A 6,893-nucleotide genomic window follows, 5' to 3' on the forward strand; every position below is an offset into this window, starting at 1 on the left:
CCATTTACAAGTTAACAACAAACAAAAATACAAAATAAGCTTCAGACTGTCTAAAGAAATAAGAGATTTTTCTAAAACGGAAAGCTTGAAGGGTGCATCTTGCAAAGCAACGACCCAACTGTCAACTGTAGCTGCGGCTCTTGGAGCTAGCGGCACAAAAAGTCACTGAGGTTGTAGGAATAAACCATTTTTAACCATCCTTTTATCAAATCTCCAGGCAGAGGTCAGTTTTCTGCACGTTGGTGTTAAGGATCCGTTTCTCAGTTTGGCATGCAAATCACTGGTTTGAGTAACTGGAGACAGATATTAACATTCATTGAAAGCCGGGCGTGTGCTGGCACAGACTTACACGGAATAGCTGAAGAAACACGTTTCTGAAAAGGATGCGTCTCATTCCAGCTCCGCGGACTGGGGTCTCTTCTTGGGATCTTGCGAATTTCTTGGAATTTAGCCCACGCGGTCCATACTGGGAAATCTGTGGGTTAAGCCTTCCAAAGAAGATTGCCACCGTCCTATAGGAACTTGTCAGATAGAAGCAGACTCAGATGTAGTCCTACACTTGAATCAAGCCAGCTGCTTTCTGGGGCAATTAAAAAACCTAACAAGTAGACAATTATGAAATGGATTTTTCTGCGAATTCCCCGCTTCCAGAATCCCTTCACACTTCAATTAAAAATCCTTCCAAATTTTACCTGATCTAAGTACACACTCCTTTCTTTAAGGCTGCTAAATTATAGTAATGCGTTGTGTAAATTATTTTTGTATGTATTAATTACATTTAATCCCTCTGAACTTCGAACTTCTGGTCAAACTAGTCATCGCTCTTCAGTGGAAGAAGGCGAACACGAGGCCAGAATCTGCAGAGCTCTTCCTTTTCCTATTGTTAACATTTCCAGCCTGTCCCACGAGCAGAATTTTGCCAGAGCTGATTTTTTTTTGATATCTTGGTCTACTTTTGCTCTGTCTTCTTTACGAACAAGCTGATCTGTTGAAGTCCATAGAGTGGTATAACAAACTGACCTTCTTCCATGAGCAACAGAGTCAGTGCCGCGCTTGCGCTGAGCAGAGCTTTTAGCATCTCCGGGAGGAAAAGAAACAAACGTACATGGTTTTCTCCATAGAGAAAACTCAGGGCAAAGGAAGCAATAGCTACAGGTACAAGCAATCCACGAACAACAAAATTACACTGTATCCTGTTCCCTTCCCTGGAGTTTAAAAGCGCACACCGGATGCGAGTCTCCTAATCAATGTTAAATAGCAAAACCAATCCATCTTTGATTGTTATCAAAGTGCTTTGCTGAATTCCAAGCAGCAAACCCCGTCAAAGTCGAACGAAAATCTCTACCGGTGGATGTTTTGCTTGGCACAGAACAATAAAGCGCCAGAGGCTGCAACTGTGCCGTAAGTAATTCCCAGTTCTCATATGAAAAGTAAACAAACGCCGTATAAAGTGGCACAAGTTTTTTTGGGAGAGGACTTAACACTCATTCCCTAACGTGTCAAGACACTGTCATTGACTAGAAGCTTGGCTTGACTTTAATGTGTTCGTGGTTGTTCGCAGGTGGTATTGTATTACCCGGAAGGATGAAGGATTTATTCCTCTAATTTAAAAAAGAAAGCATTTTTCCTAGTCTAAGCGTGAGATCAAGATCTGAATGGCTTTTATCTGGCCAAAGAGAAACCAACTTCCTTTCGTAATACTCTGATGCTGCGATAAGGCTGGGAGATTAAATTCTCTCTCACGCAGCATGAAGCCTGATACACCCTAGCCACCTTCGACTACTACAAACTGAATCGCAGCCTGTCTTTTGTCAGAGGTAAGCAAAACTCCTTTATCTACCAAGACATGTCTTTGGAGAGGACACATGTGTTTTTAACATGATGCCTTCCAAGATTATGAATTTGACCTTCTACCCACTTGGTCAATCTCCCTCAGAAACATTAAAATATACTTTTAAAATATCTAAGTGTCTGTAGCTCAATAAACACACACACACACACTGGGATACAGTGCCGGTCTTTGATTTTAGTTCCAAGTTCTCCAACTTATAAAGGCTTTGGGGAGAAAATGACAACTTGAAGGCCACTCTGACACACTTCAAGAAGAGTCCGCATTTCAGAATCTGGAAGCTCTACGTTTAGTAGATATTTCACCCCTTCACATAACATTCAAAGCCACAAATCGCTACTGAAACGAAATAAATTCAATCTTTTCCTAATGTCTCTGCACACAAGCAGGGAATAAGACACCACCTCTGTGCACTACATAGAGTACTACAGATTTTGTTCGTAAACATTTTTAAAACCCAGTGAGATTAGGCCATTAAAAAAATGCATCTCTTTCAAGCCACTATCCATTGATAGCGGATGCTTTTAAGGATTTGGGGAAAAAATGAAATATTGAAAACTAGTTTTCTTGAAATATGAACAACTCGAGTTTCACTGCCGTCTCATCTACTCACAATCCCGTTGGAAAGCCCTTGAGAAGCAGAAGAGTGACGCTTCCGCAAACCGAGTGCCCCCAACAAACCTTCGGAGCTGAAAGCAGGTGCGCCTGGGAAAGCCCTGTTACAGGAACCATGCTTACGATGGTTCAAAATCCCTGAAATAAAGCTTTATTTTTCACAGGGCACCTCTAGCATAAGGTCACTGTCTACCTTGTTAGCATGCCACCTTTTCTAAATGGTAAAAAACCCACCCTAAACCCTAAAAATAGTAGCTAGCCTGCGTACAGGCCGCTTCCAAATTTCTCTCCTCATAACCGATTTCACTAATACTGGGAAATGAAGTTTCTCTGATTTTGTAGAAGGGGCATCCTAAAGAAAAAAAGCTTTGCCTTACTTCTCTTTCATTTCCGCCCAGTGACTCACAGTCCACACCGCTAGCAATGTAATCGCAAGACTCCTCCTGCTGGCAAGATGAAGCTTACGGAAAGAAAAAAGTTTTTTTTACATCACTACCCTTTTTTCTGAAAACATTTGGCTTGGGTTTTGTTGTTTGTTTTTTTTTTAAGCCTTCTTTAGGCTGAGAGAAGAGTCCCCAAGTGTTTCTCTGCTTCAACAATATAAAAACCTTTATAACTCCAGCTGCAAATAAATACCATCGGGATGGGATTTTAGTATGAAGATGCCCGCTAGAAGAACACAGAGGTTCACGCAAAGACCTGCCACCCCACTGAGGGTCACACCAAGGCTTCTAAGTGCCACAGCCCCCGACATCCACGCGTCCAGCACTGCCAGCGACTGAAGCGATGTGGCATTGCACAGTCGCCATGTGCAGTAACAGTTTATCTTGACCCAGCATTTCCCAGTCCCTGGCAATTTGGACAGACTGGGTTTTCCCCCTTGCTTTCCAAGTACTCTTGGATATGAAGAACTTCATGCTTAACACAACTGGATTTGACTTTAAGAAATTCAATACTCCTCCAATTATTTTCACATTTTTCACAGGCAGTTCTAGCAGAAAGCCCCATCTTTGTTCTCAAAACTGTCACAAATGAGCACTCGCCTTCGCTAAACGGTAGGACACTACCCACTAGGGGTAAAGGTAACCCTAAAAACAAGCCGCTTATTTTGAAGGCCACTGATGAAAGACAGTACTAAACCTTGAAAGTCAATGAGTGTACCCAGATCAAGTCTCTCACGAAGCCTCCACCTCTCAAAAGGCTGCTAGTACAAACCCCTGATGGACCAATTCCCATGCTGCTTATCCTCACGGCATAAAAAAAATCCTGTTTTCTAAGAACAGCGCGAGGAAGTGAGGACATTGCTCTCCTCCCAAACCTCCTTTCCACCTGAATGACACAGCACCCCCCCCACCCAACATTAAAACCACTTGCAGATGCACTGCAAGGTACAACATTTGGAGGAATTCACTCCGACAACTCCAAAGTTTTCGGAGGAATTCACTCCGACAACTGCCTCTTCATGTAGCTGTGGGATGAAGCCCCTCTAGTCACCTGCAAGCTGAGGCACTGACAGAAACAACCACTTGTAAAATAACAATATTTATCCCCAACAGTATTTTTAGTCAGTATTAACAGCTTTTTTTTCCCCTGCCGGCCTATTTAAGTCAATGCAAGTTCTACCACACGGACAGAGTTTAGGCTACAGCATCAGCTTCACCCGAAGTTTGGAGGCTGACAATACCAGTGGTACCGCAGAATACGAATGCAATCATTCATAACGCCTGTCTCAGCATTTGGGAACATCTTACCCCTTGTAGGCACGATTAGATTTTTAAACAAACTTCCTCAGTGACATTGCCTGGCTGGGTGTTGTGCTTAGCCCAGCATTTTTACATACTTCAAATGAAGCGCTCGGCCCGACGTCTTAGACCAGCCTGACTTTCAGAGCAGAGGCAGACACGCAGCACGACTTGGCAGCTCTGTCCCCGGGAAATTAGAATCGGTGTCTATACCCGACAAGTTAAATTCAGGAGGCATACAAGGCTGATTTTACTTGGCATTTCCAAGACTATGCTCAGCCACAACACAGCAGAACCGCAACGGTGGGACTAGGGCTAATTCCAACCGCCAGCACCCTGGAAAACCCCCAGGGGGTATGGAGAGGCGAGTCTTCCCTGCATCAGTTTTGAACACGGCATTTGTAACATCCCTGTCCTGCTCTTCGAACTTTGCCTCCATGCCGTAATTTACGGCAAAAGCCCCGTGAACTCAGTTTGACCTGTAGAGAATCAAAAGTTTTTTGGAGTGCAACTAATTCCCGTCCAAGTCTAGGTTTAGGCTGAGTGTCAGCCTAAACCCTTCATTCCCCGCAACCGCGTGCACGCCTCTATGGCAATTTCTTCCTTGTTTGGGCAAATGTTTCTGTAAGCACTAACTGTGAATCCGAGTTTATTGCCTGCTTCTCCCTTAGTTAAACTAACAGCACTTTCATATAAGACAATGTTAAAAGCAATCATACATCATCTGCATTACTAAATGGACTCCAGCACTCCCTTTTTTCCACGAGGAACCTCAGTGAACTTTTTCAATGCTCATAAATAGCGGGGATTCCGAGCCCCATACATCAACTCCTGCTTTCTTACCATCAGCGAGAGCACACTTTTTAGAGGCAAAGAGCCTGCGACCTCCAATGCCGTAACCCGATATTTCCCCAAGAAATATTTTTAGTTGAAATTAAACTGCCAAGCAAATTCAGCATAGCTTGGATTGTGCAGCTAAAAATCAGACAGGAGAAAACGAAGGGTAAACGCACTGAAAAACACAAAGCCCTTTGGGAGAGAACCGGGGCACAGCGATCGGCCTTCTTCGCTTTTGTGGTATATTGGAAGACGGTCTCCTTCCATCACCCTCCCAGGCATCTCCCCCTTCTTGCTGAGGGCCACGCGTGCACAGCAAGGTACCGTTTCTTAACGGGAGAGAAAATTTAGGAACTTGTCAGCTGCTCCACAGGCCCCAAGAGTACGTGCTCTCATGCCCAAGTATGTGCAAAGAGTTTGCCTAGAGTTCCTTTCCCTACGGAGTAACTTACTTGAAATAAATTTCCACTTACTGCAATGGACTGGTTAATGCCTCATAACACATCCTCTCTCGCTTCACCACGTATTTGGGTAACCAGGTCCTGAGCTACTGCCATTTTGCTTTTGATAGATGTGTGCTCTCTTTACCTACCAAAGGAGTATTAAGCACTCGTTAACACAAACTCTGGTGAAAAGGGTGCCTCTTATTATACAGGACTTACAAGGACTTAACATTCAAGACAGGTAACCTATTTACGTACTGCTCTAACTCATCAGAAACAACTAAAGCATTACAACTCCACGCTTTGCAATGAGTACACTAGTATCAATTTCTAGAAGCCAGCGATGCCATTTTGGTTACGCTACTGTAATAATTAAACCGGTTTCCAAGGCGTACTGGCACAAGAACCACATGTACAATTCCCATTCCTCATGTTTTGGGACTAAGTTTATTCAAGGGGAATAATCTCATGTTGTCTTCCTCCCTTTCATCTCTCCCGCACGCCGATCAAGCGTTTCAGGATTAAAAATCACAATGTACTCGACAGCTTGTATAACGCTATTTCAGTATTACACAGACCAGGAGCATTATTACTTTATCAATTAGTAGCATAGTAACACGTATTCAGAACCGCACGATTACACCTCAACAAAGGCACCTGAAAATTTGCTAAGTTCATGAGCTACTTTTTTTGATCGCTTGAGTTCTAGAGGCTCAGATTTACAGTATTCCCATAGCATTCACATTTTCAAAGTACAGTTTTCTGTACTATTATTCCCCACTTACTTATTATTCCCCACTTACTTATTATTCCCCACTTATAGGCTTTGAAAGTACACCCAGCAGTCTGAGAGCTTACGATTTAAGTTCACCTGTATATTTACGCTTAAGCATCACTTCTTTAAAAAGCCACCCATCTTCAAAAGGGCAGGTCTACCTTTTTCCATAATGGTTAGTAAAGTCTTTGAAATAAGCCAAGAAAAAAAAAAAATAGAGAAGAGACCAAGAAACCTATGCAAATGATATCGTAACCCTTCCTTCTCTACACCAACAGGTAACTTAGCTTCGCATTGCTACTTTCGGGTCACAAACCAGCACGTAACTACTGTAATATCCCATAATATTCCTTGTATGTGTAATTCATGAGTGATAAAAACACTCTTTGCTTTCACACAGGCAGAAAACATTATTTGCAGGGCGAAACAACGCTCCTGTAAAACAATATCCTACCTTTTGCTGAAATGCAGTGTTAATCAGCCACCTGTAATCGAATTGGGATGCGTGCGAGGTGAGAAAAGCACACCCCCATGGCCCCATCTTTCCCCTTCACGCAAGCACATGCATTCCCAGCACAAACCCCGGCTAGGAAAAGCTTACAGCGTTAAGTGATGTACTTGCAGAGGATGCT

This window comes from Chroicocephalus ridibundus, chromosome 5, assembly GCF_963924245.1.
Source record: "Chroicocephalus ridibundus chromosome 5, bChrRid1.1, whole genome shotgun sequence".
NCBI lineage: Eukaryota > Metazoa > Chordata > Aves > Charadriiformes > Laridae > Chroicocephalus > Chroicocephalus ridibundus.